The 26,204-nt window shown below is 36.5% G+C and overlaps 1 protein-coding gene across 12 annotated transcripts in view; it reads left to right on the forward strand.

Moving 5' to 3' along the window:
• The window catches only part of MYT1L (myelin transcription factor 1 like), a 319,071-nt gene that overhangs the window by 61,662 nt on the left and 231,205 nt on the right, over nt 1-26,204 (forward strand). For all 12 annotated transcript variants that reach the window (XM_075747237.1, XM_075747233.1, XM_075747234.1 and 9 more), the window contains exon 2: nt 23,715-23,828. The gene's annotated coding sequence lies outside the window, so the exon portion shown is untranslated. The remainder of the gene's footprint in view (nt 1-23,714; nt 23,829-26,204) is intronic.

Raw genomic sequence — 26,204 nt, forward strand, 5'->3', positions numbered from 1 at the left:
ACTGAAAATACTAATATATGCTGATGTAAGTTCTTTACTTATTAAGCCAGATTCTGCTTACACTTACAGGGGACTATCTGTAGCTCAGATAGTTTATGATATGCTTGATTTTTTTTGCACTACAGGCTGGATTTTTGAAAGAGGCTTAACAGTTTCATAGTTCAACATGTAACCTGTGTTTACTTGCTTGCAAAGTTGGATTGGATGCTATCTGTGTAGTAAACCCGAAGTTCAGAGCTTAATTTCAACCACATAGAAAATCTAGTTCTGAGTAATTAATACCAAAAACTGAAGGGAACACGTACATGATATGAAGTCAGGAATTAGTATCACTTACTCTACTGGTTCAAGCTTGATCACATAATTTTGAATGGTTAATTTTGACCAAAGTGGACTTTATGCTGAATCAGGTTATTCTCATCTAACTTGGATCAGATTACATTCATTTCTTTGCAGCTGTCAGAAAGTCAGAAAAACAAAAAAGCCCGCGAAGCCAACATAAACAAAGTACTGTGTGTGTTAGTTAATTAAACCGAAATGCGATTACAAGTTCATATCTGATCTGGAAGCATCATATTGCTAAGTGATCCAGTATTAAGGCCTGCAGTCCCATTTTCTGGGCTAAACAGAGTTGGATTACAAAATGAAATGTCACTTCTGAAAATCGCCCTTGATATTTAACATGTATTAAGAGTTGTAAAATATCAGCTATTGTATAAAAGACATAGGAAGAGACTTTTACTCCCTTTTACGAAGGGCACATATTTCACAGTAAAACCTGCTGTAATAAACTATGTGTAATTTAAAGACCATGAATGGTTTGGGTTTTTAAAAAAAGCTGGTTTTTGTAACTTAAATGCCATGTAGAGGTAGCAATCCTTTTGACTGTGGGATACTTGAGAAAAAACAAGTAAAATTTACAGATTGCTGAACATTTTTTTTTTTTAATACTTTAAACTATGCATAAAATTGTCAGTCCCAGAAGTTTCATCTGCAGCATATGAAAATTTTCAGTAGCACCTAATGCAATTAAAGCAATCCTGAATTGATTTTGCCAGGCACTAAGCAATTGTTATAAATATATTACAGCCCAAAATTTAAGCAGGTGGGTCATTTCATAAAATGACTCCCAAATCATAATAAAATGAAAAATGTCTCCAAAGATTTGACCGAAAATTTTCATTCTGGACAATTAATATTTAGTCCAAATAAGGAAGCAAGTCAATCACTGTTACTCCATGTCCCACACCATATGTACAAGCATGAATTTTTACTATGTATTACTATCCAGCATCCCAACCAGACTATTACAATAGGCAGAGCTCATAAGGGCTGCAGGAACAACAGGCTCCTGCTTTCCTTTGGCTCGGACTCACATGGCAGAAGAGGTAGAATACAGCATCTAGAAATGCTGGCGTAGTTGTTGAATCAAGGTTTTGGCAGCTTGTATAAGGTGAACTCTGCAATCTCCAGTTTCTGTCTTCCAATTGAAATCTGTGTATTTACATACACAATAGGATTTATTTCGACACAGGTGTAGTTTATCATTATCTCTATGAGGCCAGGTTCAGTGAATCAGCCCAGCGTTTTCTTTAGAGTCACTAGAAGGGAGGTACTTTGTGGCTTACAATTAGTTATTAGACAAGCCTTAGCTGCAGGTAAATTGTTTGCAGTCCCTGAAGATTTTGTTAGGTCTGTCCTGGGGCTAACTTCGGTACTGTTGAATAGAAGAATTTAGAAAAGTTCTCATTTTGAACCTATTCTAGAATTTGTAATGGAGCCTATAGTATTTTATATGCCAAAACAGTTAAAAATCAAAACACCTTGTCTTTTAGGGATAATTACTTCCAGATTTAACAAGAATTAAATTTGATTTTCGAGTGAATTGGTATATTACATCTTCTGGCATTAAAAAATGAAAGGGAACCTCACAGTAAAAATTACTAAGGAGCCTGATAACCTTTGGAAGTTATTTATAGGTATATTTAGGGAAGAAAAAGAGGGTCATTGTTTTATTGTCACAAAATGCATTATAATAGGAGATGCTTAGGGACAAGTAACTTCCAGGAAAGAAGCAGGGAGTCAAAAAACAACAATACACATTTTTCTTTAAGGTAATAGGAGCTGCCCCCTACCTAGGAGTGAATGGTTTGTGGAGGCTAGATGAATTCTTAAGAGCTGATCTTGTCAATAATGCTCCTTGAACTTGATTCATCATCATTTGGTCTCATCTATTTTTTCCCCCAGTCCCTGTTCCTACTGTGCTGGCTAGTTTGCATCTTTGCTCTTATTTGCTCTCGCCCCCTGCTTCCAGCCTCCCAGAGTGCCAGCTCTCTGCCTGCTTGGGATTCGGCTGTGCTGTAGACCTTTGCTAATGGGTATGGTAATCAGGGTAGAAAGGAAAAGTAGAATCAGCCTTCTTAAGAGACTAACACATGAATACATTAATGTGTAGCTTGAAAGGTACCTATAGTCGTGTCCTGTGTCATTTATAGGGCTGCTGGTAGATCTTGCGTCATTTCTCAGGATATCGCATACCAATTTGTATTAACCATAGGGTGTGTTATGTTAGCGGTGAGAGAGGTTATCATGCGACTACATCACAAGTAATGCACATTATGACTCTGTGTTTGTGTGATACCGCCTCTTACTTTAAGAATGCACAAACAGAGGACTCGTAAGAGATTTACAGAGGAACTTTTTCTCAAGCACATAACGATATGCAAATATCTCAGGATCAAAGGTAAGTCAAAGAAAAATGGCATTGAGTAGAATAAGTGAGCTCAGCTAGCAGCCTAACTACATGACAGACCCACAGGCAACTTCAGAGCTGTCAGCTTCACAGCCTGTGGAGCCCACCAAGGGGCCAGATGCTGCTGCTGGATGAATATTTTCAGCAGCTTGGCATCTGAGCTCTGTGATGGCCTGTGTGTCACATCGGAATGGGAGCTTTCACCGTGCTGCTGGGGATGGACACAAAGGAAAACAGATTTGCTGATGTTAATGGCAATTAAAAATAAATTGTCGTGATTGTTTTTAAGCCGAGTTCTACCTGCCAGTTATTAAAGAGCAAAACCACCTCAAAAAATGAACCTGAAGCTTTGCTTTATTTAAAAGCACACATTTAAATTATACATGCTTGCTGTTTATTTCTAGATTCTGTCAGCATTGTATTGAGCAAAAGTGGGAAGCGTATCAATATACATGTATACACATATATACATGTATACACATATACACCACATCCTATAGGGAGTTACATGCATGATATCCATTTGTTCAGCCCTGTATCATATTCAGTCTGGGCACAAAACGGACTTTCTCTACCTGGAGCACTGATGATAATGAAACTAATGAAAAAATACTCCCCAGATTTACTTCATCTGGTAGTGATTCCCAGTGCATCACAAGTCAAAGCTACCCTTGTTTACTGAGATAGTGTTACGTATGAAGCTCTAAACCTGTTATGGCTAGAAGGACAATTTTAGCTCTGCGGCCTGTTAGTTAGCAAAACTCACTAGAAACAGGTATTTCATTTTTCCCTTCAGTTTTTTAAACAATGAAAGTACTTTTTTTTATTTCTAACAATTAGAAAAATAGTCATCAAGGGTTATTTGTATGCGATGTTGAAGTCTCTTGACTGGCTAGCCTGAAATTGAAGATGTATTTCAAAGAGAAAACAAAAAGTATTTGACTTGCGTTCTGTTGGGCTTGGAGGTAAAAAAAAAAAAAAAAAAAAAGATGAATTGTTGAGGGTAGCTTTCTTCATTTTTTTTTTTTTTTGTAAACACAGTACATCAGCTGGTAGAATCAATTAAGAACAAAACAAGCTAGTGTCTGGGCTTAGGAGAGCCCTTGCCATCTGTGTAGTGATGTAGCTTCCTCAGAAGCTGCTATAATCCACAGTCCAGGGAAAGATGCCGGATTTCTACCCTTTACGAGTATGGTCAACTGCAGGTACACATAAGAGCTGCATTGGATGGGCTTTGCTTAGGACTGAGCAGTCAGTGGCACTGTTTTGATTGAGTATGTGTTCCACAAACGGATGAAGTTCAACCCTGAGCAGGGAACTAACATAAAACCAGTAAATCACTTGGATCCTGTTTAACCCTAAAATTTGCACATGCACTTGCCATTTGGACAAGAAAGCCTGTAATTTGGGCAAGAGAATTGGCTACCTGCAATCACAAATGACTATGTGGAGAGGTGTTTCCTCAAACATAAGGGTCTTATTTTTCAGTTGGATTCATCTAATCCAATTGTTTTTTGCTAAATCAGGATTTGTAATTTTTTTCCTATGAGAAGGATTATTTTTGTTGACTCCTGAATGGTCAGGGAAGCACTTCACAACATTTCAGAATGCATTCAGAAACTGCCTCAGATGCACAAAACCAGAATGCCTATAAAAGCCTTTCGATGCAAGCCAGCTGTTTGCTGTAACCCTCCTCTCCAACCCAACAGCCCTGTGCCCCAGTGAATTATTCTAAAGCACATTCTAGACAGGAGATATAATGGCCAAAATGGGAGTTTAAGAGACTTTCCAGAATGTTTATGACTGCTCCACAGAAACCGCTTTCCTTGTTCATATAAATTAGATTTTATAGATTTACTAATAACAGCTAAAACCTTAAGCCTGCTGAGGTTTACCCATGCAAAATTGTCTAGTGAAAGAAAAAAACATGAAAACACACTAAAACATCTGATAGGGATTGAGGAGGAGTTAGTGCACTGAAGTGGTTACATTTATTTAGCAGACAATAATAAAAAAAACCTAAACCAGCCTGGAACATTATATTTTGGGTGAAAAACTGGCACAGGACTTCATCCAGTTTGGAGTCTGGAGTAAGATTTTTTCCTGCATTAGTGCCTGAAATATTTGATCTGCTATAGTTTCTGAGTCATCTTTCATGATACCTTTTCATTGACTGTAAAAGAAGCTGAATCAGACTAATGAGCTGACCCTTTTTTCATTTCTGAACAAATGATTCCATTGCTAAATATATAATATGATAGATTTAATCAGTTTTGATAGTGCAGGCAGTAAAGTAGTATTAAACCCTGTCAGGAGACCTTTTGAAATTCTAATAATAATAATCAAGTAATTAGAGCCAGTTCAGTGTTTTTCCAGTATTAGTGTATGCTTTTCTTCTATTAAATCAAGCCAGAAGTAAACAAAAAGTTCAATAAAACTGGAATAAATTAAGTTACTTCATTCCCTTACTCTGGAATTTGTTGGTTAAGTGGTTCAAGAATTTCCAGTTACCTGTATTCCTCAAAATTTCCCAACAAACAAAGGTAATATATTGTGACAGTTGTGTGTATCATCACAACTATGTTGTCTCTGTATTATCGTGAAATCCTGATTCTGATGGAAAAGTAATTGTTCAGATAATTTTCTAGACATTAAAAAACCCCAAACCTGAAGTGTTTATTGAAGTGGGCAGACAAAGTCTTGATCACAGGCTGTTGAATCTGATGCATGGCTCAGCTTTGTGTGTATGAATGTTAGAAGAATGAAAGGGGAAGACCAACATTGGAACAGGTTTCCCAGAGAAACTGTAGATGTCCGTTCTTGAAGGTTTTCAAGACTCAACTGAACAAAACCCTGAGCAACCTGGTCTGGATTCAGTATTGACCCTGTAGAGAGCAGGGTGGTCTTTAGTCCTTTCAGCCTGAATGGCTGTGATTTTCTGATCCTGTAAAAAAGTGAGCTTGTAAAAGGAAATATTAAAGGAAATGTTGGGATTAGAGAATTCCATAAAGACTAAATGATAACCTGTGTCTGCTTAAAAAAGAAATAAAAATACCAGAGCTTCCCTGTGCCCTACAGGGAGCCACAATGGTTTTGAGACTGTTCCCAGAGGTTTCACCTCTTAAAGCCCCTACTGTAGGGAGTGATATTACAACATCAAAGATGACTCTGACGCATCATTCCCAGCAGGTAACCCCATCCAAGGTTAGTAGGGTGCTGAATGATGTCATACCACAGTAGGCAATGAAGTACTAAGTTATTGCCTCTGATTTAGCCAGTGGACCATAACTGATGAAATTATTAAATAGGGACTTCAGAAGGAGTAAATGAACAAACATTTTTTTCTACAGTTTGGTCTGTGACTGTGGTAACTCTTGATACAAGCAAAAAATGTTTAGTGTGTAGGTGATGTTCCTAGCTAAAACATCCACTTCTGTCATTCCAGAGGGTTCACAACTGCTTCAGTTTTCCTTGTTTTGTTTTCCTTCTCTATCAGTATCTTCATAAGGCTTCTTGGACTAATATCCACTATCAAAAAGGATGCATAGGTCTCATTTTTGCATAGATCTTACTTATTGCCACTAAGATGACTTACAAGTAGAACTATTCTGGAAGCTTCTGTCTAAATTTTATGACAGAAAAATTACTGTTTGTGTTGACCAAGTCAAGGAAAAAATGATTTGTCAAGTCAAAATATTTGCTTAGAGTTGGTCAGACGCTAATCTGCCTCAGCTAGCAAGCTGTTCCGTAGAAATTCATAGTTCAATAGTTTATGTCTTTGCTCTCCATCATATTCCAGACTCCTAAACCAGTTAGATTGTCTCCACGAAACCTGCTGATCAGTGTACATTATGGGAGACTTTCTCATTCTTCTGTCAGTTCTGCTAGCAAGAGTTCAGCAGATGAAGAACATCTTCAATTGGATGAAGAACAACAAAGTTTAATTTACCATGATAAAGTCAAAGAGAGAATTCCTCTGTGCAGAGGTACTCATAATTCCTATGTACTGAAGACACTTGCTTCCTTTCTGTCAAAACAATGTAGTTGTATTCTATTTTCACAAAATTTTGTTCTATGAATAAAGAAAATGTGTTTCTCTGCTTCCTGCTGATTACAAAATGTTTGCCCTTTTGCCATTTCTTTTTGGATAGAGATTAGACCAGTTGTGTGTGTCATCCTAATAATAGATTACCAAAATTTTCTGTCTTTGAGGATTATGCTATGAGTAATTGAAAGACTACACTGTACACAGAGAGTAACACCTTTCTGGTAAGGCCTACTATAAGCACACTTCCTATTGCCCCGTTACTTTCTACTCTTTGAAGGTCCACTTGTGCTGCCAGTTCCTGACTTTACTGCTGATGAGCAATTTGATCTATATGTTGTCTCTCCAATCTCCAGTCACGTGCTGTCAAAACTGCCACTGTTGTGCAACAGTGCAACTTGACAGAGCCAAGGAGAAACCAAGGAAAAAGAAGTTTTCAGAGATAAGTGGCCCAGAAATTCCAAAGTCCATTGGATTTATTCCAAGTTTGACTATTTTAAATATAGATTGTGGTATTTTCCTATTTAAGAAATAATGCCATAATCACAATGATGTCAAAACCAAATATTACCTTTTTATTACTTTTTCCAGTCAGATCTTTTTGTACCTTGTAAAGGGTGAAGAATAAAAGATTGAACAATAGTAAGGATGGACTGTGTTGGTAAGAAGTAGTTTACACTTAAGATGATTTTACACTTAGGAACATGTTGCTTTCTGTAGAAAAAAAAAAAAAAAAAAAAAAAAAATGGATATTCCTGAAAAACAGTAATGGCAAAAGAAAGTTGTCATTTTTCCAGAAGTACAAAGGTGAAAGTGTGTATGTGTAATTGGATTAGTATGAAATTACATGCATTACGTTAGCATAATAGTGATTCTACCTCCAATAATGTAAATTGGAAGTCTGAGAAAGACATTCTCTTCAGAAACAAAGCCTGAAACTGAAACAAAGGTGGCATGAGCTGAGAGAAAAGACTGCAGAAAAAAGAGCTTCCTTAGTTTCACTTAGTCCACTGAACCTATCAAAGTTCATCTAGTCCCACCTGCTCAAAAGGTACATTACTGTTTCTTTCTTATCCTGCTCTGCAGTTATTGTTTATTATTATCAGTTTTTAAATAACTGAGTATGTTAAATTACTATACACTGTGTTGTGATACTCAAATCAAAGAAAGATCTAAAATGTTGACTTATTTTAAGATGTGATGGGTGCTCTATCCTTAATTTGCAGCACTTAAGAGTAAGAATAGAAAAAAAGATGCAGATGTATTTTGCTTTACATTTTCAGGCTTTTTATAAAGAGAAATCCAAGTCTTGTGTGTTCTGAGGTAAACAGTGAAGGTTTCATTAACTCCTTCGAAATAAGAAATTGGTCCAGAAAAATGGGAAAAAATAACCTTCACCAATCCAAAACTTATATAAAAACCTCTATCTGATAGACACCTTTCTGGTCCATGCAGTAATTACACACTGAAATTATGACCTTTGGAATGAGAACTCCTTTTGAGCTCTATCATGTAAAGTTGTAATGGGGCCATAAAATCCTTATAAAAATTTATGAAAGAAATTTGACTGAATGAGTCTGGTGGATAATTTAGAAACCTGAGTATCTCAGTCACTTTGCTGAATTTATACCTTAAAATTTCTCTGACATGATAGCATTGCCCCAGTGAGGTAGTGCCATTCATTAAGTGATGGCATCAGGATCTTATCCAGAAGATGCTATTTAGATGAATCTTTGCTGTCCATTTGTTTCTAATGACTAGAGGGGACAGAATGACCAATGCTATCCAAAGTGATGGGCAACCTTTGATGTCCACCATGAGAAATCATAAAATTATCTGTCTTTTAAATGGTAGCAGCCCATAGTAATCTCAGAAACTCAATAAGATCTTTGGCTGAATATGCAAAACGGAGTCAGAGTCACAAGCCACATATAATAATCACGAGCTTTTAGAATTAAATCTGTATTAAGGCCTTCAAACAACAGAAAGTAATACATTTATAGTTTTGTCCATTTCCTCCTTTCATCCCGAGTCCATCTTCTTTGTGGACTCCAAAAATCTCAGACTCTATTGGAAACTTTGAGAAACAATTAAGACTTAGAGTTAATCTTCCAATTTTTATTTATTTATTTATTTTCAATTTCAAGTGACTTGCTGTGTAAATTTTTCAAAAAAATGATTTCCTTTATTCAGGTACATGTTACATGATAAAACTCAAGTTTAGAAATGTTAATAGTTCACTCAAGTTTATGCAATCATTTCCTCATGAGAGGTGTTGGCTTGCAGTTCTTCTGTATTCAGTATGATTTCCTGCTGCCTGCCAAGTGGATGTCGGTGCAGTCCTAACTGTAGGAATACACTGTTACAATAATTATAAACAACACTTTCACAAAAATTATTTTTAGAACAGCAACTCTCCTTTTCAATGTAAACATACTTTTTTCTGCCATAGTGGCAATTTTAATGTGGGCAAGCAGTATTCCATTTGCTTTTTTGTAGGTGGTATCCTCAAATTACATAGAAAAGATTTCCCTTTCCCTTCCCACCCCAAGTACGCCTGGTTATTTCTAAGTTTAGAAATATATTATTTCTAAGTTTAAAAATATATTGATTCATATGAAAGGTACTAATTTATTTTTTTTTAAAATAAGACTTCACTTTGTTTTGTTTGTTGTTCTTCCACTATACTGTGTAGCTGGAGAGCTAGTTCTGTTTACTTGCTTTCAAATGGTGGTAATTCAACTTTACCAGGCAGTATTTAGGTAATGGTATTTGAAAGAATCTCTTGTATGTTGGATGTCAGAGGTAACTAGTACTGTACTGGCAGAGGTCAGAAGGTAGTGGTTAGGGTCTTGCACTACTTCTGTCAATCTAGCAAGGTTTTTAGGCACATGCTTAACTGTAAATATATGCAAAATCCCCCAAATTGCATGGAATATAAATAAATTTATAAATAAGCTTGAAGAAAGCAGTTGTCTCATGTAATTCCCTCAACATATGCACAGAACAGAAGTCTGTTACTTCTGGAGAAAGCACTGCTCTTGTTTGCTGAGGATAAAGAGGGAGAAAATAGGAGCTCTGAAATGAGGGGAGACATCCATAGAGAAAAGAAAGGCGTGTGATAGTAAATATATGAGAACGTTAGTTACACTACTACATTATTTTTTATGTTGCTCCTTTAGTTTCTTACTGTCCTCTTGTATTAGTCTCTCAAAACGGGAATATTTCTGAAATGATAGCAATTCAGTGTATGGATATATTCTACCCTGCTCTTTGTGAGACCTGAAGTTCATTTCAAGAAAATAATGTAGGCTTCTAAATCATTTGACTACATCTGAAAATTTTAGTTTGCTTTCTAAAAGAGTTTCCTTTAGAAAAATAGTAACTTATTCCTGTAATTAATCTACATTATTATGAATATTTTTTGCTTTGAAAGGACATTTGGAGATTGGTTCCACAGAAGGATCTGTCGCCAGTATCCATTTTACTTTTCATTTTATTCTTAGAACCTATTCAATTCTGCCGTAAGGTATCTGGGTGTCTGAGTATACAACGCTTATGACACAACTCTCTTTCCAGACAACAAATGTTGTTTATGCCTTTTTGCTGAAGTGCCTTCTTTCTGCCCTTACCAAACCAAGGATTTAAGCTACTGCAGTCTAACCACATCAAGAACATCTAACTATGCCAGCAGACTTCTGATAAGCCACTGCTACCAGTTCCATTTATCTTTGTCTTTAGGCACCTCAGTGTTCTTCACATCCCTACCAATTGTTTAAATATATTTATTTTTCACTTTTAGATTTCAGACCTAATGCAGCAGTCTTCTGATCTGGATACATAGGCATGGGTTTTTTTAACAATATATGGGAATGACATTTTTCAGTAATCTTTCAATTTATGTACATTTCATAATGCTTTCAGCATATTGTCTTATATATACAATCCATGATACTTGGTTATTCTCTGTATTAAGGTTCTCTCGAAAGAATGCAGGTTTAAAAGGTTCTTTACTTTTTTGACATTGCAGAACTAATGCATTGTTCTGCTGGTTATTTCTAAATAAGAAAAGGAAGTGTTGTTCGTATACATATTTGTGGTACAATAATATATCTTATGATTTAGAACCCTAAATTGAACTACAAAAAGAGAGAGACCTCCTCCTAAATGAAAGGGATGGGGCTTGACTGAAATCAATCAGGTGGACTTTTAAAATTCCTTGGAAGGAAGCAGTTACATAAGTACAAATAATAAGAATAATAGTGAGGAAAATTGAAATTAATACATGTTTGATAAGAGTTTTCTACACTATTCCTATATCTAGAGTATTTCAATGGCAAAATGGGAATTAGTCATTCAATTGTTTGTTTTCCAATGGAAACAAAAAAAGTTTAAAATTAATTAGGTACCTAAACATGCAAGTAGAAACAGATACAGTAAAATTGCCTAAGCTCCATTGAAATTACCTGAATATGTTTCAAATACATGGCTTGGAAGCCCGACTACTTTTTTTACCCCTTAAAACCAAAAATCTCCATCAATTTTTAATTTGGATTTTAAAAAAAAATGTCTTTTTTTCCCCAGTAAACTATATTGGATATTTTCCAGCTGATATTATCTTTCTTTTGCTTCCTAACTTTTGAGATTTGATTTTTGTATATATTGTATATAATACCTATATATCCCATGGAAATAAATCCAACTTATAACCAATGAAAGTGAATGACAAAATAGAGATGTGACTGTCACTGTCATTTCCCCTCATCTTTTTTGTGTTAATGTTTATTTTCTCATGCCATTGATTTCAAATTCTTTAATATCCTGCTGAAGCATGAGCCATTGAAATTTTCAGGATGTGGTGTGTTGCAGAAAGAAAAATGTAGTTGTGTTGTATATCTACTGGATGCAGCAGTGGGTAAAGAAAGAGCTATGGACTGTCATCGTTTTAGGTAAAATGCATAGAATTGACGGTAAAATGTTCATTGACCTAAATGGTTTCCTACCTGCTATACATGTGCCTATTCATCTTAGATATCAAAAAAGCAGACTGATGAGCTGAGCACATATTTCTCCAGTCACACAAGACATGTGGAGGCTAAGTCAGAATTTGGGTTTAAATAACCAAAAGGCATACCAAGATTTAACACTTGTGATAATAATAATATTGTATTTTAACAGCCAGTTCCAAATTCAGGCCTTGTTCTAACAGTTCATTCATTATTTGTCATACTTAAAAGTCTGACATAGAAAAACGTAAAAGAGAGGACATTTGGCTTTTAGTTATAATGTTGTACTTATTGATAATTCAATTGAATCAACATAAATAAATGCTGTTGCTTACTAAATGATGATTTCTCATCTGCTGCTCAATATGAAGACAACTAATCTAATGTGAATAGATAATTGTTGGGCAAGGGCTTGTGAATACATGTGCAATTCACTTAGTATCTCCATGTTCAAGGTATAGACATGCAATTAGATACCAGGAGGCAATAACAACGCTCACAGACACACATTACTGTCTGAAAACCAGAATGCATGACCTAAAGAGAACCTTTTTGCAGTGTCTTTTGTGGATACTGCAATGATCTCAACTGAAGAAATTGTCCTTTGAATTATCAGACCACCCAGATTTGCTGATGAGATAGAACATATGTTTATAGAAAGGTTTTAGGTGTGCTGTTCACTAATTCTTTTACTATCTAAAAATATATTTTTAAATGTCCTTGGTTTTTCCTGCCAATCACATAATCAGTTAGTCCCTGTTTCTTTTCTTGTGGGGCTAAGCTGGCTTCCTCATTTTTGCAGTTCATCAATACAAAACTGATTTGAAGCTGAGCTGTATAATAATAAGCCTTTCAGCAGCCAGGCTTGACACTTGCCTTGTAATTAAGGCCTTGATGGTTGTGTTGATGGCAAATGAAAGAAAATGGCTTTGTTCTCAATTCCAGAGGCTTGATTGCTGGTTCTCGTTCTCACCTGAATTCGACCCATTCTGCATTGTGCACATGATTGCTGGAGTGTGAGTAATTGCAGCGCTGGCAGATGACATTTTCATGAAGCACACTCTGCACTGCTCCAGAGGGAATTTACAGAATTTATAGCTGGAGAAGCTCATCAAACATGGATTTAGGAAATGCCTATGTGAAAAGTGGGAGCCCACAACCAAATATCAGAGCTTTTCTTTTGACATTTGCTTTTACATAAAGGACTGTGGTCTGCAACCTGTCTTACCTTATGGTAGCAGCCTATTCCTGACCAGATTTTGTGATTAAGTACAGTTAGTAAAGTTTATTAACGCAATTTTTTTTGCATGTTTTCTTGTAATTTTTTGTTTGAATAGGAATCTCAGCAGAGTAGATGGAAATTTATTTTCTTATTTCCATTCATATTTTTAGATTTCCCTAACCTTTCAACTATTTAAAAATTGTCAGCTGTTTCATCATACTTATTGATGAAAATGTATGCTTGGTTTTTATTTAAATCCTCTTGTTTTGTCAACCTTTTTGCATTACAGCATATTGTGTTTATTTTAAATGAAAATGAATGTACATTTAAAATAGTCACAAAGGCTTCTACAATGGAAATATACTTCAGCAATTAAAAATCAGATCTTTAGAAAGAAAACATTAATGACTTTTGTATTGACAAGTTCACAAATTTCAATGAAGGGTGTTTTGCGTGTTGTAAATAAGAATTGCATAATAAAAATGTGCCTTATAGGTAACATATGCCACGATAGACGTAATCTTTCCTTCCCTCTGCCTTAGTACTGCTTTTTCCTCTCCATCTGACAGTCTTCATGCCTGTCTTGTATTCACCATGTTCTTGTCTGAGCCCCTGGTGCCTCTCTTCACTCTCATAACACAATAGGGCTTGGATGACTACCTGTAGTTGTTGCTGTGGTTGTATCTTTCACAGCACCTCAACCAACAGAAACATTTATGGAATCCTGCTGACCTTTTTCAATCACAACTATTTAGGCTGTCAGCAACTTCACACGTGAAGATTCATAGCTGCTGTGACTCAGACATATTTTTACACTGCTGTCTGTCTAGCAAGCCAAACTACCTGCACTTCATTTTTAGCATTTCTTGAAGCTTCTTAATCATAGCAAGTAGGGAGCCTTTCCTCCTTGTATTTGGTATTACTGAAAGTCCTGAGCAATTGAGTGATTGAAGGTTGGGTATTTTTTTAATTAGGCTTATTGATTAACCCCTAGGAAAAGTTAGGTGAGAAGTCCTTTGAGTTTCTGCAATAAATATTAGATTCAGAGTAATGCTGATTATTTAAAACACACAGAAAAAAATATGAGGTCTAAGCTGATGATGTTAAACTGCCTGTTGTTTTAGGGCCTAACTTATCCTCATTTCAGTAATAGATCTCTCTATCAATACTAATAAATGGCAACAAGAGGAGAATCAATCTAGACTGCTGACAGTTGTTTTAATTTATACTATAGTCCTCAGGTAATTGGGTAGCACAGGGGGAGACTTTCAAAGTGTCTTATCTAAATTTATGGATGTTATGGCACTGCCATTTGCAAAAAGTAGAATTTTTCTTTGTTGTTGTTGACTTGAATGGGAACGAGATGAAACCTGTTGTGAATACACCTTAGTTTTAGTCATACATTGCAGATCTCGTAATATACTTCCAATACCAATGTTAAAGTCTGCTCTTAATCTTAAGTGTTCCTTGAGGACTCACTTAACATATTCAGATCCTGTAAAGTTCTTAGGCAATTAAAAATTTTTGAGAATTTGGGTCTCAGAGAGTCACTAGTTGTCTTTTGAAGCCATGAAATTAATCACACTCAAGGTCTAAAACTCAAGAACTGGAGACAGAAGTCTGTAGTTCTTCATTACATCTCTTACAGTTATTACTGGAAAGCTGACGTGCCGTCAGATACCTTTGCACTTGCTGACACTCTTCTTGCAGAAATGTTAGGGACCCATGTGCATTATGGAAGCCTTTTGAGGTGCATTCCTGCTTTCAGTGTGTTCTTCTTGCAGCAGTCCCTCTCTTACATTGAGATTTGAGTGGCAACTCAGCCCCAAGAGGGGAACTTGCTGTTATCGTTCACAGTGCCTGTAACAAAACAACCCGTACCTGTCCAGGGCCTGGAGTAGAAAAAGGGCAGGTTGTTATCTTCTGTGTCCTTAGTCAGGATCTTTGACATGCAAAATTATTCCCTTTGTGGGAATGAGACCTGAATCGAAGCAGACCATGGTGAGAAAATCCTGAAAATTTTAACTATTTTGCAAATCTGTTGCAAAATGGGGAAAGGGATGAAAGCAACAGTCACTGAACTAGAATAGTGAAATGTGGCAGTGAATAGAAGGTTTTGAAACTTGCTGAGGTGAACAGAAGAAGCTGCCTGATACCATTACCTTAATTATGGTGACGGTCCAGGACACACTGGGCACGACGGTCAAATACTATATTATGTAGGCCATTTTTTGATAGTATTAACATCTAACACAGCAGCTGTAATGTTGAGAATCACCTTAATGCTTTATTGTAAAAGTTAAAATATTGCAAGTCATGAAAAATGTTCAACTGGCATTCCTATGACCTTCGTGCCACTACCTCTGGTACTTATTTGAAAGCTTCAGTTCACTTCAATAAACCTTCCCTTACCCTATTTGTGACCTTCGCCTTTTATACACACATCTCATTAACTTTCTCAACAAGAATGTTAATAAGATCTGCTTTAGTTTTCTCTAACACCCTTTCATGCTTGCTTTTCTGTCATCTTTTCCTCGAACCTATCCCATTTGCCTCAGTGACTCAACACTCGGACATCTTGTTCTCTTCCCTCATCTCTCCCTCATACTTGTCTCCTTACTTTGCTTTTTGTCTTTTGCTTGACAATACAAACATGTGGTCTTCAGCATCTCAGCACTGGCTCTTAATTTCACCTGTCTTTTCAATTCCCTTCTAGCCTTCACATCCAGGGGAAAGAGATTGCCCATCTTGTGCTGTGTTTTCAGGCTCGTCGTGAGGTGACCTTTTGGCATGTGGCAGAGCTGACTGTGTATCATACATGGCTGAGGCTATTGCATGAGAGTATTGGCTATTTTGAAATATTTTTCTTTCTCTCTCTCTTTTTTAAGTCTTCAGGAATTTTACAGTAAAGGGAAGAGTGTCTTACCTGACTCTGCTTCTTCTGTGCCTATTGTAAAGGCCGTTACATTCTCTGGCACCACACAGCATGCTATGTTATCTCCTCCTGTATTATGAATTTCCAGCTAGTGCAGCCAGTCATCAACAATTACTTGTTTCCACTGAGAAACCCAAAGTTCTTGGACACTATGATGAGTGTATGTGAGTAGCTCTTCTATTATTCAAGGGAGATGATGAAAGCACAGAAGTTTCCTCCTTTCATTTATAAACAGGAATATTCCTGTATTTTTGGTTACTCCTTCTTGTAAGCCAGCACCTCTATTTGTTATGGGCTTATTACAAATCTTTTTTAATCTAGATAGAACTTCAACTTGTCTTACTTTGTAGTATCTGTTAATCCGTAAGTTATTTATTCAACATCTGTTTTACCTGCTAGTGAAGCATTTTTACTTTTTGATACAAATTGGACAGCACAGGGGTGAAGCACACTGTAGTATATTAGATAATGGTTTCTAAACATATCTCATTTTATTAATGATGTATCTTGTGTACCTTTGGGGACAAGTTGTATACCTGTCTATGTCTGCCTCTGCAGGTTATTCTTCCATTCAAGAATGTTACATGTTTTGCTCTATAGATCTGTCAATATAGCTCTTTGATATTGTAGCTGATATGTTAACCCACCTTAGTTTTATACTTTGGACAGTATTAGAAATCAACCTGTTGTAGGAATTTGCCCTACAAATATCCCATGACCCATTTGAGGTCTCCTCTACCTGCATCAGAGGACACCAAGGCTTCGTCCTCCCGACACCTATGTTCATAAGCATATTTTGCTTTCTTCTTTGTTTGCTATTAGAGGTTTTGTGTTGGGTTGTTCTGTAGTCGTTGTCTTGCCCACCTCCAGCGAACTGTGATATACCCCAGTTTTGCATTGGAGGGACTGCTTATAGTAGTGATACCAGTTATTGTTCTCTTACCTGACAGTGCTAGTGAAATGTGGGGAGGAAAGAAGTGTGGGTTTCCGAGCTAACGTCACCTGAGAAATAGTCTGAAGCCATAAAATGTTTTAACATAAGAGAGTAACAGCCATGGCTACATTTTTACTATAAATGCAGTTTGGGATTAATTTAGTGCTCTAATCTGTTCACAAATCATTTGCAAAGAAATTTGATCAGTAGGACCGTATTCATTCTTCTCAAGTATTTCCCAATTGTTCATGCAGACACAGAGTTACCCTTTCTGTTTACACTTACACTCAGCTACTCTTAGTGTGTGAATGATTACATATTGGTTTAGTTTTTGATTTGGCTGTCTTTGAGACAACAAAATAATTGAAGGGCAATGAATAACTAGTAGTGAATATTAGTTTTCATTTTGTGATCTGTCTTCCTCTAAATATAACTGTAAATACAGACTAGTTTGTAAATATTATTTAAACTTTTCTTTTTTGTCAAGTGTCACTAAAAGATCAATTATTTGCATTTCAAACAAATCTTTGTGAGTATTGTACAAATCAACAGTTCCATTCACAGCAATACTTTCTGTGATATAAATCATTGCAACTGAGTATACATAATGGTAATTTTCAGGTACAGAGTAGTATTTTAGCATTAGCTTGTATAATGTACTATACACATGCTGAAAAGAATATTGCTTATATATTTGCTACTAATATACTTATTTGCAATATGACCACAAAACAAACTCAATGTTTTGAAATTACTATTCTGCTAATATAGACTTTCTCTTGCATTTAATTCAGTTACACATAGTTTATCTGTTGGTTCTGAGACTCTTGTGTGCCCTTCCTCCTTTTTCAGTTATAAGGAGATGGGTGGATAAAAGATACAGATCAGTAACTGTCTACCTATCTGTCTCTCTCTAATGTATATACATCATTGCTCATTAGGCTTCAAAGATGTGTCAATTTTTTTTAAACATGATTCACGTACACGATAGGACCTTTTAAGTCACCATCAGACACAGGAAATGGATCTGATGTGCAAGTAAAGTTCATTTCCTGGACCAGGCTCTATGGCTTGCTTTTTTTTTTTTTTTTTTTTTTTTTTTTTTTTTTTTTGTACTGAGAAAGCCACTTCTATGCTTCTTTATGTTGTAGTATGCTAGGTATTGCACTTTTATTTTCACTTTTTTCAAATGATGGTCTTGCTGTTAAATAACTTCAGTTAAGGATTAAAAGAGAGAGAACAAGAAAATCTAACTTGTGACAACAGATGGCAAAATTGGGCATTAGTCCACAGAGGAGTCAGTAGGTGCTTGGTACCTTCACCTGTAGTCATTAGGTAATTTTGACCTTGGTGCATGGTACACTGTGTAAACAGCTCTGCCCGAAGTCTGGCATTGTAGGCATATCAGTAACACGTGCTGATTTGCCACGTGTACTTATAATAAAATTCTTCTCCAATAGTTGTCAGTGTAGGAGGGTAAAACTAAATCTGCTGATAACTCTTACCGTATGTAGTTCATGGTCTGCAGTGTATAGGTCTATAATCTGTAGGTTAATGCTATTTATTTTACACTTCCATTTCATAGAATCATGAAATCATTCAGGTTGGAAAAGATCTTTAAGATCATCAAGCCCAACCGTTAACCTAACACTGCCACCTCCAACACTAAACTATGTGTTCCCACATCTACACGTCTTTTAAATCCCTCCAGGGATGGTGACTCAGCCACTTCCCTGGGCAGCCTGTTCCAAATAATTGATAATCCTTTCAGTGAAGAAATTTTTCCTAATATCCAATCTAAATCTCCCCTGGTGCAACTTGAGGCCATTTCCTCTTGTCCTGTCGCTTGTGACCTGGGAGAAGAGACCGACCCCCACCTGGCTACAACCTCCTTTCAGGTAGTTGTAGAGAGCGATAAGGTCTCCCCTCAGCCTCCTTTTCTCCAGGCTAACCAACCCCAGTGCCCTCAGTTGCCCCTCACAAGACTTGTGCTCCAGACCCTTCAGCAGCTTTGTTGCCCTTCTCCGGGCATGCTGCAGCACCTCAATGTCTTTCTTGTAGTGAGGGGCCCAAAACTGAACACAGCACTCAAGGTGTGGCCTCACTAGCACCGAGTGCAGGGGGATGATCACCTCCCTAGTCCTGCTGGCCACACTATTCCTGATACAAGCCAGGATGCTGTTGGCCTTCGTGGCCACCTGAGCACACTGCTGACTCGTATTCAGCCAACTGTCGACCAACACCCTCAGGTCCTTTTCCGCCAGGCAACTTTCCAGCCACCCTTCCCCAAGCCTGTAGCATTGCGTGGGGTTGTTACGATTCAGGTGCAGGACCTGGCATTTGTCTAGTAATTATTTGTCTTATTTCTGAAGATGCCATCACTACCTCTGGTTTGCTTAAGGAAACAGCAGGAAAGATCCAGAAAGGCAAGTGAGTTCTCTACCCTATGCTTAGTTTAATCATTGGCAAGTTGCTTTGATTACCTGCCTGATTTTCTTCTGCACTGACTCTTTGGGTAACACTGTATTGAGGAGGTGAATCTGAACACAAAAATGTATTTGTTGACTTTTGAAATGCCTCAAAATTAACAGTTTTTAATGTAACAACCTTTGTCCTAACATAATTTTCTTTGTAGTAGGATTTTAAGATGCAGGATAAAAGACAATGTTCTGACTCATCCATTCCTGCTGGGGTGCCATCCTCCTACTTCAGACAATTTTCAGATTCCATATTGTCCTGGTACTGGACACATTGCTCACTTCGGAAAAGCCCCAAGTAACGCTGCAAAGACTTTCCTTGTGTTTTCACCGTCCTCATTGCCTTCTGCAATCAGGAAAGCCCACAGGTTTTTCACTCAAGTATTAGTGCACTGTTTCCCACTTTCTCAGTGTGCCTCACAGTCAGGAGATAACTGTTTATCCACTGTTTGAGGAATGCATGCAGCCTTTCCCAAAAATCCCCTCAGTGCCAGTTGTGTATTTTCCTCATTAGTTTTAAATACTTGTTTGGCAGCAACCAATTCTTTGAACCATTAATCCTACCTAAGCTACACCTGACATCAGAAAACATGACATCCAGTATTAACAAGGATGCTCATGGGCTGTCTGCTTGCAATGCTGATATTCTTAAATTTTCTGAGAGGACTAAATGTCAACTTTGGGTGTCTTCCTCTGATGAAGGACATTCACTCTGCTATATTTTTACATTTTAGATCATGTTTTCGTAATCATCCTTTTTTACTTATAGATAATAGTGTTTTAGAAGTCTAGGAAACATTTATCTCAAAGCACCAGGACTGACTATTGGTGGATTTACATAAAAGTTAACGTAAAGGCTCACAAGTTACACTTTGTTGTAGTTTTAAATGGATTGTTGGTGAAGAAGGTAATACACCAAATATATAATGATAGGGAAAACATTTTTTCACCTTATATTAAGTTCTTAATTTTCCCACTTGGATTCAGATTTTCATATTCTGATTACAAATATTTTATTTGTTATTCAGCTAATGCTTTTAAACTTAATTTTTTGTCTTTATATTTCTTGACCTTTGACTTAATGTTTTTTTCTAGAGGTTGGGTTTATGGTATTGTTTCCATTGAAAAGCGTGACAGAAGTCTGTCTAATGTCACCAGAAGCAGGGCTAGCCCCACTGTATTTTTATTTAGAAATTATTCTGAATAATCAGAAGCATGACTTTAGTGTCTATAAATTAATGTAAACTGTCATCTGCTGTCTCTCATAAATATTAATATTAAATCAATTATTTAAATCAGTTTAACTATCTAACTATTGGAAATAGTTGTAATTATTTCATCTTTCCCTGAAAAAACCAGTAAAGCAAATTAAATTACTGCAGGAAACAACTCAAGTGACCACTACTGTTGAACTACTCAGACTTAGAGGCAGGTGGTGTTTACAGAAGAGTGAGGTAGAGCCAGACATTTCCTTATGATTTTATTTTACTGGTTCAGTTTTTGTTCTGTACCTTCAGGGATAACAAGAACTGGGAGCACTTTATGACCTTTATGGGAATTGCTGGTTCTTAGCATCCGAGTTTAACCTTTTTGTGGGAATTTTCTTGGCTGCTACTAAAATATCTAGTGCTCATAAGGACAAAGTATCCATTCCAGGTGTTTCTGCCATTCTCATATTAAATGCATCGCTTAGGGCATCTCAGAGGCCATGTCATTTAATGTCTTTTACATATGCTTTTCTTGGGTGCTAAGTAGTAAGGAGAGTCTCCACGGTAGCCCCTTACATGTACCCTATATTTCTACTTCTGCAAGGATAATTGAATTTTTTTGTTTGGGTTCCTGAAATAAACCATTTTTATCATTAGAATTTTTAATGGAAAACTGTGGGGACTTTATTTTTCCAGTATTCTCAGGGGCAAGGAAGTTGCCTATGGCTGCATGTGCATTTGCCAAGCTGATACTGAGGTGGGTCTTTGAATTGGTACTGCACATATGGAAAAACAGTATTCCCCATGAACGCAAGAGTGCTGTTGGATATCAGGTTTTCGGATTTGAAATGGAGGGTCAGGAGTGCATAGTGGAAGCCAGCATTGTCAACCCCTTACCTCTGTTTTCATGTACTTTAACAACTGATTCATTTTCAGGTCTGTTAATTGTCATTGTTTCAAATAATGGCATCGTAAGTAGACCTCAACACTATGGCATTGGGAGAAAAAAGGAAAAAAAACCCATTATTTTAATTTTTAAACATATTTTAAATTCAGCAGCACACTGCGTTATACAGAGCACATGCATTTATTTACACTACCTGAGGAAAGAAAAATCTTTTCATTTTGAAAACCGGAAGTTTAAGGTTATTAGAAAGAGTTGATGGTTCTTCGAGGGTGGCTGGGCGCGCCCGCCCGCAGCACGGGCACGGTCGCTAGCCGTGGTGCTGAAAGCCAGGCGCCGCAGGCACGGCGTGCGTTCTGCAACGCTGCCCCCCAACTTCTCAACCATAAATATCAATACACCGTGTAAACAGAAAATAGAAAAATAGACTATGTGAAGCATTTCACAGTTTTGTTGGTACTTTTATTGTGCAAATAATTATTTCTTACCTGCAGCTGAGTTTGTAATTGAAGTTACACAGTGTGTTACAGCCATTTTCTCCTTAACAATAAATCCATCTATCCTTATGTAGGAAAAGTTTGTTTCTAAGATCAAAGAGAAAAGGCACATTAAGGTCACCATGAAGATGCATGCAGAACTGTATATACGATATTTCTTTTTAAGCCATAAATTATTGGAATTAATGGTTTATGTGTATTTCCTAATATGAATTTACTCCCTCAGAATGCCATCTTAGAATAATAATTAAAAAAAAAACACCACCAAACAAACTAGAAATCAAGAATTTTGGAGTCTTGTGAGAAGTTATTTGGTTTATGGTAATTGTGTTTTAGCCAGTAGAACTGTGTATATGAGGAACTGATATTGAAACCTGATCCTTAAATTATAAAAGAATTTAATGAAAGAAATGGTAATTCTTCTGTTAAAAGACTGTGTTCCTGTGTACAGCTTCAGAAATTTTCTCTTAGATTCACACATTATTTTGAAGATTATAAGACACTCTGTTTTCATAAAATTACAAAAAAGCATTAATAGAACACTGCTTAGTGTATTTACATGCAAATAGTTTGTTTCATAGAAAATAGTTTTTAATCATATTTTTGTTCCCATTTTCTAATCTCATAGAATATTTCCTTGCCTGAAAAGTAGCATATAAGAAATTGAGTACAGTATCTTTTAGAGGATTTATGGTAATGCTGCTGAATTTAGCTGAGCATAAACAGCATGGTGAGCCCCTCAGGGTCTCTTCATTTTCCTGACACACTCCACTGCTGCCCCATTAACACTTCGTCTGTTATTGCCATCTACTCAGTTTAATGAGTATCTTTGAATTTGAAGTTCTACACAAGAAACAATAGCTAAAATAACTGATGCACCTACTGCAGCTTTCAGCAGAGTATCTTATTCCCTTTGTAGTTTTTTTAAAATAAAAAATACATTTCTATTCTTCAACCATGTGGTTACATCTTGACGTTTTCTTTAATTACGGTAGACACTAATCATAAGCACTGAGTAATGACTACAAATATGATGCTGTATCTGTCTGTGTAGAAGGTAAACACATGCTGAATATCTGCTAGAGGAAGCTTTTCCTTACTTCAAAATTAATCCTATTAATACTGACTCTTTAATGTGAAGAAGGAATAGTACTGCTGGAGACTTTGTGCTATCAAAGCAGAATATTAAATTTCTTCTAAGAAATCGTAAGACAGAAGGACTAGGTGCTGTTTTCTGATACCTGTATGAATCCATCTGTAAGGGGTCAGTATGTGGCTCATTAGATTGGATTCCTAAAAGTGAATTTATCACATTCCTCTGAATACATCCATAAAACATCTTAAATTATTAAACCATAAGCTGTATTATCAGACATGAACTCAACTCGAATTAAAGCCTGAATAATGCTGCACTGGGACGCATCAGAGGACTTAAGAACAATTCACATTTTGCATTGATTATTAACTGATCAGCAAAAGATCACTCTAAATCACCTTAGATGTTTAACAGATATGGGAAGTCTTTGCAGGGCCAAACAAAAAGTCTGAGTAATTGAATAAATTTCTATTCTAGAAAACCAAGGAAATCAGTTGGGTATTGGAACAATTTTTTATATTAAATGCATTTATTGAAAACCTATTTTTAAAAGCTAAAATAATATATGAGTGATTTTCTCTGTTCCTGGTAAGCTTGCTGTCCTTTAGTAAAGCTTTTTTCGTTTTTTTCTTCTTTAGAAAATGAATCTGGAAGAAAATTGGTGAATCCATCCAGTGGACGTACAAGCACTCTGACAGGCTCAGAGAGCAGAGTCTGGACCAAAGAGCAATTACCCCACCAAACGATTTCAGGTACAATTGACCTAAATATAGCACTCTCTTGAGATTATTGACAAGAGTTCATTTCCTGTAGTGCTTTTCCCATTTGCTACTCCTGGTAACCACTGTGATCTTATCTGCCTGGTGCTGCATGACTTCTGGGATGCAGCTAAGAGTTCTGTTGTGCATTATCTTTAAACAGACAATTCATGCTAAAAGAGTCATTTGCAGGTAAATTAGATGATGCATACATTATTCTTGCTACTGAAGTTACACAGAGCAGGAATGAGTGCCTGAGTCCTCTTAGGGCCTGGATGCACTGGAATTCTTTTTACTGTGAAATCAGAAAGGTAGTACTAGTTAATTATTAAAAACCAGGAATTTTTATTTCATTGAACTGTAACAGTAGACTCAGCTGTGCAGGATGGATAGGTTGGAAAACTTGCTATTTGTTTCTTTGTATACATATTTATCCATAAAATATGGATATCCCCTAGTGTCATCCTACCTCCAGGCAATCACTATAGTTATCATATGCTGGCACGAAAAAAAAAAGAGCATGTAAACTGAGTGTGTAAGTGTACAGAATGTGGATGAACTGCATTCCAAGGCTGGTAATGATAAAACCCATTTCAGTTTTAAAGAATGCTTTTTTCTTAAGCATTGCTTGCAAACTTGTGCAAAATACTGGATACGTTTGCATTCCATGTATGTGGAATATAGAGAAAATAGATGACGTTCCCTTGATGTTCATCACAGAGTTTTTTTTCATCTTAGTTGTTTTACTGAATTCTTATTTGGAAAACCTATGCATTGCACCGAAATTCAAAAGGCTAGTATCAGATTCCATGCTGAGCAGCTGTTGGGGAGCCATTTTTTACAGACGTTTATTAACTAATATAGCAGGACACAATTGTGCTATTACTTTCCTGCATATCCCCTATGTTTTCCCAAAACAACATCAGAATACATATTTTATTAGGGGAATAAACTCCGCTAATAGTCATAGGTCCCACTCCTCAAAGGAAACTCAGGAAAAAGTTCAGTTGAAAGCTGAATAATTTATAAGAAAGATATCCATATACTATATATTTGTCTACTGACTTGGTTCCATTGATGATGATGGATAGCAGTTCTAAATGTAGACTCAGGAATTCTATACTAAAATAAGATGAAGCATGAATCAGTTAATTCCATTGCATTGTAATTTAAGTTATTGTAGGGAAAATTTAGATTGAATATAGGAGAAAACTTACCTCTAATTTATTTTTTCCCAATCTACTGTAATGAGTTGATGAGATTCAGCGTATCACAGTGGAAAACAATAGTATTTTGACATGCAAATATAATAAGAAGAAAGCAGTAAAATAATCTGTGAAGGTGGGATGAGAATATGCAAGGCATAATTAAATGGATTCTCAACTGGACAGGTTGTGGTCATAGAACTTCTTGCACTATGTTTTCGGATCCTGAGAAATCTGTGTAGTCCTTTTTGGTGGGCTGCTAAAGAAAAGAATTTTAAAGTTTGAGAAATGAGGCAATGTACATGAGAAAATTAAATGGTTGACGAGAGGATCTTTCTGTTGTAGAGTCTTCCACAGAACAAGACGATTAAGGAACCACTGGCCTAGGGGGGGAAATAAAATCAATCCTGCCCCAGCACAAAGAGAGAGAGATGAGTCCTAACCAGTTGCCAACAGCCCCACAGTCTGAATTGAAATATTTACCTTCTTTACATTTGATATTTTACAAGTAGAACTTCTTGCAGTCTTATTGACTCTTGCAGTTCTGTGAGGGCATAACCTTGCAGACTAAACCCTGCTGGTGTGATTTTTGCTATTTACTTTTTGCCTGTATAAAATAAATCTAAAACTTGACCTTATATCTGCAGAGGAATATCAGATACGCACGTTTTGTTAATTATTATCTTTACATTCCAGATACCTGACATTGCTGACATGCAAACAGATGTACATACTGTAGATAAATAAATGGGTTTGAAACTTAGGAACTAACCCCTGAAAACCTCATGTAAGCTCCCTTCTCTACGTGAATGCTCTTTCTGAGGATTGCTCACTTCAGCTGATGACAAAGGCCCATCATTCTGGGCCTTACATTAAGCTCCATCTTGTAATATATTACAAACCCAATGAAAGGTACAGCATCTTAAGCATTTTTTAATATAGTTATTTGACATCTTCAAGGGATGCTCTGGTCCCTTACAGGATGCAGACCCATAGAGGACGTATCATGGATTAGGGATTTTAAGGCACTTTATCTCTGCTGCTTTATTCAGTTTGCCTGGCCACCACAGTGAAAAGACATAGTAAAGCAACTCTAATTAGGCAGTGTAGGAATCCCTGGTATGCAACATTCTTCTTAGCCAGCTTTATATTCTTCCTGCTTGTT

The sequence above is a fragment of the Balearica regulorum genome, chromosome 3 (assembly GCF_011004875.1).
Source record: "Balearica regulorum gibbericeps isolate bBalReg1 chromosome 3, bBalReg1.pri, whole genome shotgun sequence".
NCBI lineage: Eukaryota > Metazoa > Chordata > Aves > Gruiformes > Gruidae > Balearica > Balearica regulorum.